Genomic DNA, 9,726 nt, shown 5'->3' on the forward strand with positions numbered 1-9,726 from the left:
ATAGTGGTTGGCAGGATAATATTTATGGATAATTTTAAAGGAAACTTCCTTAATTTTGTTAACAAGTAGGTATGTGTGTGGCAACATCCAAACTTTTTCAAAAGATATTTTATCAATAAATCCATTCCAATAAGGCATGACATGACATAAGGTATAGATACAACATCCTGCTGAAACACGGATCGTATCGCTCTGTTGTTGAATGGACCAAAAGAGAAACAAATCAATGGTGGAACAACTACTTCGAGGTCTCGCGAGCAAGTGACGTCACCGATTGAAACGCCGTGAGCCCGCACCACCGCAAAGTAACTAGTCATTTCACATCGGTGACATTAGCTTCAGAGCCAAGGTAGCAGTGGGATGCTGGGTGATTTGCTGCTGGCCCAAGTCACACCTTTCAATGCAAAGCCTGTACAATAACTACAGTGTCTTCACAAAGTGTTCATGGTGTGTTAGATACCATTCTATTCTCTCCAGTCCAGCCATTATAATGAGCCATCCGTCCTCCCCCTCAGCCTCCATTGATATATGTAGTTATGTTTTTTTTTTTTTGGAATCCTGTTTCCATCCTGCCCAGCAGGTAACGGAATGTACATTAAATCGTGCAATTAAGCAATAAGGCCAGAGGTATATGGTAACTCCGCATGCGTCGTCCACAGCTGTCAGCCAATCAGCATTCAGGGCTTGAACCACCCAGTTTATAATCGCCAATATACCATAGAAGAAGTGGTGCTGATGAGCCCTTCCCAACAATCAAGTTTATGGTGGTTAGAGCGTTGGAATTGAACCTGAAAGGTTGCGAGATCGAATCCCCCTAGCTGACAAGGTAAAATGTGAACAAGGCAAGGCCCATTAACCCACTCGGCCATCAATGTAAATAATAATTTGTTATTAACTGATTTGTTTAGTTAAATAAAGGTTAAATAGCAGCATGGCGCTAGTTAAAACTTGTCAAATAAAGTTATGTCTATTTTGATATTGGTCATCTGGATGCCATGTGACATGCCAATTAGGTAACGTAACGGCAACCCGTTACGAATGACCAGTACAACGGTCTCGTGTCGAGGTGCTCTGCGAAAAGCTCTTCTATAATATTGTGTCTGTCCGCTAACAAGTGCCGCCACCTACTGTACTGGAGTGTGTAGTAAAATCACGGGCTGTCACTTGTTCCCACAGCCCACCAAAGTCATAATTATTGCCTAAACCCCGCCTATTCCTACAATTTATCTTCTTAAATTCAGATTTGAATCCTAAACCATGAGTTTAACCACACTGCTAATCGTATGCGTAACTCTAAACTTAAATGAAGACCAACCCAATCGCAGCGTTGAAGTGCTCTTTCTATTTTATTTTTTAATTCAAAATACAGATCAACAATTTACGTTCTTACATTACAGCAAAACAGAACGCAGGTATTAATGAGAAAATACTGGAACAAACAAACGAAACATATTTTTTAAATAAACAATTCTAGTGCAATTGTAATCATAGAAAAAAATGTTATTATAATCATTTAATTTCCATTCGACTCACTCTGCGTGACTACGTCATGAATTCGGCGCTTCAGGCGTGACCCCGCCTGACCTCTTCACAGTGCTGAACAGAGCAAACTGACAGCTCTCGGTCAGCTGTTTCACAGGCAAACTCGGAATAATCATTAAAAAGAACGATTATAAGGGGAAATTATTAACGGTAGACAATTGGATTCAACGTAGACTATCGAAACGTTGCGAAATTTGCTAGCTTGCTTCGTTTATATCCAGTTTTTTTTTTCTCTGTCTCTCTCTTCCGCTAGTTAGCACGAATCAGCAAACGTTAGCTAACAAATCTCTTCGAAACCTGCGTCAAACAACTTGTTAGCGTAACTAGGGATTTTGTTGTGAAGGAAGGACTTTACAATGGGATCCAGAGCATCGACATTACTGAGAGAAGAGGAGATTGAAGAAATCAAAAAGGAGACAGGCTGTGAGTTGACTTCTCCACTTTTACCAAAGCGGGTGTGGGGCCAACGAGCCGTTAATGACAAGCTCTCACTATCTTGTAATATCATAGCACGTTGTTATTTCACATAACTAGTTAAGCTATATATACAAAAGTATGTTGGCACCCTTTTCAAAATAGTGGATTCGGCTATTTCAGCCACACCCGTTGCTGACAGGTGTATTAAATCGAGCACGCAGCCGTAGACAAACATTGGCAGTAGAATGGCCTTACTGAAGAGCTCCCGTCATAGGGGTGACACATTCTCATCATGTCAGTTTGTCAAATTTCTTCCCTGCTAGAGCTGCCCCCGGTCAGCTGTAAGTGCTGTTATTGTGAAGTGGGAATGTCAGGAGCAACACCGAAGTGGTAGGTAACACAATCTCCTGGCCTTTGGACTGCCGAGTGCTGAAGCATGTAGGTCGTTAAAAAAGAATAGTCTGTCCTTGGTTTCAGCTCAATAACAAGTTACAAACTGCCTCTGGAAGCAACTTCAACACAATAACTGTTTGTCGAGAGCTTCATGAAATGGGTTTCCATGGTCGAGCAGTCGCACACGAGCCTAAGATCACCACGCTCAATGCCAAGCGTCAGCTGAAGTGGTGTAAAGCTCGCCGCCATTGGACTCTGGAGCAGTGGAAACACGCTCTCTGGAGTGATGAATCACGCTTCACCATCTGCCACTCCGACGGACTAATCTGGGTTTGCCCCAATTCATAGTACTAGCTATAAAGTTTGGTGGATGAGGAATAATGGTCTGGGGCTGTTTTTCATGGTTCAGACTTGGCCACTTAGTTCCAGTCAAGGGAAATCTTAATGCTACAGCATACAATGACATTCTAGATTATTCTGTGCAGCCAATATTTTGGAAACAGTTTGAGGAATGCCCTTTCCTGTTTCAGTGCCCGTCCTCACTAATGCCCGTGGTTGAATGGAAGCAAGTCCCCCGCAGCAATGTTCCTACATCTAGTGGAAAGCCTTCCCAGAAGAGTGGAGGCTGTTATAGCAGCAACGGAGAGACCAACTCCATATTAATGCCAATGATTTTGGAATGAGATGTTCGACGAGCAGGTGTCCACATACTTTTGTTCATGTAGTGTTATGTATACTGGTGTTGTGGTATGTTATGCCTGGTGGGTTTTGGGTTTCTCTGCTGATCTGTGACTTGAGCAGAGCCATTATTGTTACCAGAGGAAAGCTCTACTAAATCATTACACGCGTGTGTTAGTCCAGTGGATCACGACAATGAAACAAACTACTGACAAATTATGGACAAGCTACCAATCTCCTTTACATTATCGTAGTCCTGTGTAGAAGTGTTGTTCGTACATTAAGACCTGAGGCCTTTAATAAAAGCATGATCCCAACTATCCCTGTCACTGACATGGTGTGTTTCTTTGCAGTTTCCCACAGCCAGATCACCCGGCTCTACAGTCGCTTCACCAGCTTGGACAAAGGAGAGAACGGCACACTCAGGTACAGACAGCAGCCCCATCACGCAATGCCACTGGGACACGCACACACACACAACAAGCTTGATGAAACACTCCGGGTGCGTTCGTAAATTCACTTTGGCTGTCTACTTCAATTTTCAGAGCACTCTCGCCTGAGTGTGCCAGAGGGCAGAATAACTGATGAATTTAAGAACACTCAACACTCGCTGAATATGACCGGTGTCTGTAAACTTTGGCAAAAAAAAAGCATAAATAAATTGTTGCCAGCAGCAGAGTTAGTCACCAACGCTCTGGATAACATGAAAACAGCCTAACCAGCTCTGCTAGGGAGAGTAAAATGGTCCGTGTGAGATGTTCTGTCATTTGTGTCTGGAAGTAGCTGACAAGCTAGCCAACGTTAGCTTGGGTCAGAACGATCGGATCAACCCTTCTCCTTGGCCAGAGCGTCCAGTGTGCACTCTGAACGCTCCGGAGAGCGAAAAGCTCAGAATGTACCAATGCCCAGAGCGCACTCTGAACGCTCTCTTGCACTTCAGATTGAATTTACGAACACACCCTCAGACTTCCAGCCAAACACTGAAGTCATAGCCATGACATGATAGGCCTACACAGAAAGGAGGACAAGGGGAATCTGTGATGTGGGGGGCATTAGTGATGTGGGGGATCCATAGTTGCAATATTATTTTTGGACGATATTAAATCTATTTGACTTGTATCATTTAATATATATATGTATGTGTGTGTGTGTGTGTGTGTGTGTGTGTGTGTATGTATGTTGCAACTGTAGGTGGTGTTAGCCAAAACTCAGCTATTTTTAATCCTATAGCTTGTTCTCAGTCATTGTAAATAAAATAGCGGGGCCTTTTATCAGCACTTATTCCTTTATTTTAGTTTTCTTACGCTCTTGTCTCTCTACAGCAGATATAGTGAGGAATATGTTTGGAACATCAAATCACAGTATCGAATCGCAAATTCATATAGAATCAGAATACATGTAGAATCACTGTTCATATAGAATCACACTGTTCATATAGAATCACACTGTTCATATAGAATCACACTGTTCATATAGAATCACACTGTTCATATAGAATCACACTGTTCTTATAGAATCACACTGTTCATATAGAATCACACTGTTCATATAGAATCACACTGTTCATATAGAATCACACTGTTCATATAGAATCACACTGTTCATATAGAATCACACTGTTCATATAGAATCACACTGTTCATATAGAATCACACTGTTCATATAGAATCACACTGTTCATATAGATTCTCACTCGTATAGAATCACACTGTTCATATAGAATCACACTGTTCATATAGAATCACACTGTTCATATAGAATCACACTGTTCATATAGAATCACACTGTTCATATAGAATCACACTGTTCATATAGATTCTCACTTCGTATAGAATCTCACTATTCGTGTAGAATCACACTATTCGTGTAGAATCACACTATTCGTGTAGAATCACACTATTCGTGTAGAATCTCACTATTCTGTAGAATCTCACTATTCGTGTAGAATCTCACTATTCGTGTAGACTCAGAATACATGTAGAATCACTGTTCATATAGAATCACACTATTCATGGAGAATCTCACTATTCGTATAGCATCACACATGTGTAGTTAATTTCAAAATAGCACCTAGGTATGGTGATAATATCCTACGGTGAGGTTCCTGGGAATTCCCAGCCCTAGGAGGCATTGTAAATGATTTACAATTCATTTAAATTAGAGCTAATGGTGTTTGTCCACTGGAAAATAGTTGATTTATGCCGATAGCTGCTGTTCTTTACGTTCTATTGGTTATGGAATGTAGTCTCTTCGTTAAGAGAGTATTGAGGATGTGAGACAGCTGTAAGACATTTACTTGACTGTGTTCATGATTGCCCTTCGTCCCCATATCACTTCTCTGTGACCATCAGAGCCAACTTGGCAATGTTGTGTAGGAACACAGTATGCCTCCATGCCAGTGAATATCGCTTAGAGGCACGTGACCATTTTCCTTACTTCAAAGTGGCCGTGTAAGTACAGAATGTTCTGAGCTGATGTGATTTTGAAGTTTGTCGCCTCGACCTGGGGTGGCAGGGTAGCCTAGTGGTTAGAGAGTTGGACTAGTAACCAAAAGGTTGCAAGTTCAAATCCCCGAGCTGACAAGGTACAAATCTGTCTTTCTGCCCCTGAACAGGCAGTTAACCTACTGTTCCTAGGCTGCCATTGGAAATAAGAATTTGTTCTTAACTGACTTGCCTGGTTAAATAAATGTAAAATAAAAAACCTCTGGTCTGTGAAAACACTACTCCTTTGGTTCAAGAGGCTTCCCAAGATTCATCACTCTTGGCTCGGGCGTTGCCTGCAGTACCCTACTACCCATACTGGTGTGTGTCACTGTGTCTAGAAGAAACAGATTGTTTTGACCGGAGTCTGACAACTCGATCTTCGATATGAACTGCAGCACTTGCGTGCCACAGACCTCACTATGTAGTTCTTTATTTCCACATCTAGTGATGGCGAGTAAGCACGACATTGCTAACAGACGTGGGAGACGGTGTGATTGACCTCTGAGATCTCAATTGCTCGCTGACCTTCAGAGGGAAAACAATCGGTCATTTTTAAATCCCATCACAGTTCAACTCCAGCTCTGTTCTCTCTCTGAGTGGCCGAGGCTCTATAGTTTTCACCCACTATGCAGAAAGAAACCTCCGGGATTCCAGCCACACATTGACCCCATTTATCCAGTCCGTCTATGAAATGATGTTACTACTGACTATTAAGTCGGGTGGGGGGGTCATTTAACCGGGTGTAATACTGAAAAGTAACTGCACCACTTTGTCTGTTTACACACAACAAGTGTGGGTTTTCTATGTCCTCTCAATGAAGCGCCCAGTCTGTATTGGGGTATACAGTGGCGCTGGGCCGGATTTTAAAGCTGGTCCGGTGAATCCAAGGTGACTTGTCTTAATCATTCATCAGTTGACACAACACTACAGCCACGTCAGGTATACAGTGGAGCTAGCATGCAGTCTGTATTGGGGTGTACAGTGGAGCTAGCATGCAGTCTGTATTGGGGTATACAGTGGAGCTAGCATGCAGTCTGTATTGGGGTATACAGTGGAGCTGGCGTCCAGTCTGTATTGGGGTATACAGTGGAGCTAGCATCCAGTCTGTATTGGGGTATACAGTGGAGCTAGCGTCCAGTCTGTATTGCCAGGGTATACAGTGGAGCTAGCGTCCAGTCTGTATTGGGGTATACAGTGGAGCTAGCGTCCAGTCTGTATTGGGGTATACAGTGGAGAAGGTCCAGTCTGTATTAGTATACAGGAGGCTAGCGTCAGTCCAGTATTGGGGTATACAGTGGAGCTGGCGTCCAGCCTGTATTAGGGTATACAGTGGAGCTAGCGTCCAGTCTGTATTGGGGTATACAGTGGGCTAGCGTCAGTCTGTATTGGGGTATACAGTGGAGCTAGCGTCCAGTCTGTATTGGGGGCCCTACAGTGGAGCTAGCGTCCAGTCTGTATTGGGGTATACAGTGGGCAAGCGTCAGTCTGTATTGGGGTATACAGTGGAGCTAGCGTCCAGTCGGTATTGGGGTATACAGTGGGGCTAGCGTGCAGTTCTGCCCACAAATGGCCACTCCATGCCTTGACTTTGTTGTCCTTAAGCCATTTGCCCACAACAGTATGCTTGGGGTCATTGTCCATTTGGAAGACCATTTGCGGCCAAGCTTTAACTACGACTTGATGTCTTGAGGTCTTTGCTTCAATACTATCCCATAATTTCCCTGCCTCATGATGCCATCTATATGAAGAGCACCAGTCCCCCTCCTGCAGCAGACCACCCCCCACAACATGATGTTGCCACCCCCGTGCTTCACAGTTGGGATGGTGTTCTTCGGCTTGCAAGCCCCTTTTTCCTCCAAACATAACGATAATTATTAAGGCCAAACAGTTCTATTTTGTTCATCCAGACCAGAGAGGACATTTCTCCAAAAGTACCCAGCCTTTGTCCCCATGTGTAGTTGCAAACCATGGTCTGGCTTTTTATGGGGAGTTTTGGAGCAGTGGCTTCTTCCTTGCTGACGGCCTTTCAGGTTGTGTCTACAGGACTCGTTTTACTGTGGATATAGATACTTTTGTATCTGTTTCCTCCAGCATCCGCACAAGGTCCTTTACTTTTCACCCAAAGTACGTTAATCTCTAGGAGACCGCTCCTTCCTGAGTGGTATGACGGCTGTGTGGTCCCATGGGGTTTATACTTGCGTACTATTGTTTGTAGATGAATGTGGTACCTTCAGGCGTTTGGAAAATGCTCCCAAGGATGAACTCAGACTTGTGGAGGTCTACAACAAAAAATTCTGAGGTCTTGGCTGATTTCTTTGTTCCACATGATGTCAACAGAGGCACTGGGTTTGAATGTGACCTTGAAATACATCCAAAGGGTACACATCAAATTGACCTAAGAAAGTGAGAATGTGATATCATTTCAACAAGACATTGCCCAGAGTGATGTGTGATATCATTTCAACAAGACATTGCCCAGAGTGATGTGTGATATCATTTCAACAAGACTTTGCCCAGAGTGATGTGTGATATCATTTCAACAAGACTTTGCCCAGAGTGATGTGTGATATCATTTCAACAAGACATTGCCCAGAGTGATGTGTGATATCATTTCAACAAGACATTGCCCAGAGTGATGTGTGATATCATTTCAACAAGACATTGCCCAGAGTGATGTGTGATATCATTTCAACAAGACTTTGCCCAGAGTGATGTGTGATATCATTTCAACAAGACATTACCCAGAGTGATGTGTGATATCATTTCAACAAGACATTACCCAGAGTGATGTGTGATATCATTTCAACAAGACATTACCCAGAGTGATGTGTGATATCATTTCAACAAGACATTACCCAGAGTGATGTGTGATATCATTTCAACAAGACATTGCCCAGAGTGATGTGTGATATCATTTCAACAAGACATTACCCAGAGTGATGTGTGATATCATTTCAACAAGACATTACCCAGAGTGATGTGTGATATCATTTCAACAAGACATTACCCAGAGTGATGTGTGATATCATTTCTACAAGACATTACCCAGAGTGATGTGTGATATCATTTCAACAAGACATTGCCCAGAGTGATGTGTGATATCATTTCAACAAGACATTGCCCAGAGTGATGTGTGATATCATTTCAACAAGACATTACCCAGAGTGATGTGTGATATCATTTCAACAAGACATTACCCAGAGTGATGTGTGATATCATTTCAACAAGACTTTGCCCAGAGTGATGTGTGATATCATTTCTACAAGACATTGCCCAGAGTGATGTCAGTATCTCTCCACTCATCTGCTGGTCTTTGATCCATGGTGTGTGATTGGAAGTGGGGTCAAACTTCATAGGATGCGTTTTAAACAGGCAGCCCAATTCTGATATGTTTCACTAATTGATCTTTCGACCAATCCGATCAGCACTGAAAAAGATCAGATGTGATTGGTCAAAAGACCTATTAGTTGGGGGGTGAAAGATCAGAATTGGGCTGTCTGTGTAAACGCAGCCTTGGAAAATAGTTCCCTTTGTTGTCGTTGGATAAATTCTTCCTCTCCTCTCCTGTTTCTGAAGTCGGGAAGATTTCCAACGGATCCCGGAGTTGGCCATCAATCCTCTGGGAGACAGAATCATCAATGCCTTCTTTCCCGAGGGTGAGTAGTATGTTTCCCCTGATTTCCTTTAAAGATGCACATAGCTTTGACTCGAGTCACTCACCACACGAACAAACCCATTTAGTAATGTATGTTAAACATACAGTAAACATTCCTTTGTTTGAGTCTACCTTAACATTGTATTTTTATTGTAATGCATTTTCTTAAGTTTTTAAGTGCGTAAAACCGGTTGTGCTGGTCTTTGAAATTCACATGAAAGTTTCATGTTTTTTTTCGACAACATGCCTTGGATAGACCTAATATCATTACAATCCCAAAACAAACAGCCTCGGATAGACCTAATATCATTACAATCCCAAAACAAACAGCCTCGGATAGACCTAATATCATTACAATCCCAAAACAAACAGCCTCGGATAGACCTAATATCATTACAATCCCAAAACAAACAGCCTTGGATAGACCTAATATCATTACAATCCCAAAACAAACAGCCTCGGATAGACCTAATATCATTACAACTCCCAAAACAAACAGCCTCGGATAGACCTAATATCATTACACCCCAAAACAAACAGCCTTGGATAGACCTA

General features: G+C 42.6%; 1 long non-coding RNA gene across 1 annotated transcript; it reads left to right on the forward strand.

The window, feature by feature from the left end:
- The first annotated feature begins 1,684 nt into the window (after positions 1 to 1,684).
- On the forward strand, positions 1,685 to 9,177 carry LOC135535128 (uncharacterized). The gene is made up of 3 exons (XR_010454817.1): positions 1,685 to 1,965; positions 3,384 to 3,456; positions 9,093 to 9,177. It is a non-coding gene; the product is annotated as an uncharacterized LOC135535128 (long non-coding RNA).
- The last annotated feature ends 549 nt before the right edge of the window (positions 9,178 to 9,726 follow it).

This window comes from Oncorhynchus masou, unplaced genomic scaffold (assembly GCF_036934945.1).
Source record: "Oncorhynchus masou masou isolate Uvic2021 unplaced genomic scaffold, UVic_Omas_1.1 unplaced_scaffold_4464, whole genome shotgun sequence".
In the NCBI taxonomy this organism is placed as follows: Eukaryota; Metazoa; Chordata; class Actinopteri; order Salmoniformes; family Salmonidae; genus Oncorhynchus; species Oncorhynchus masou.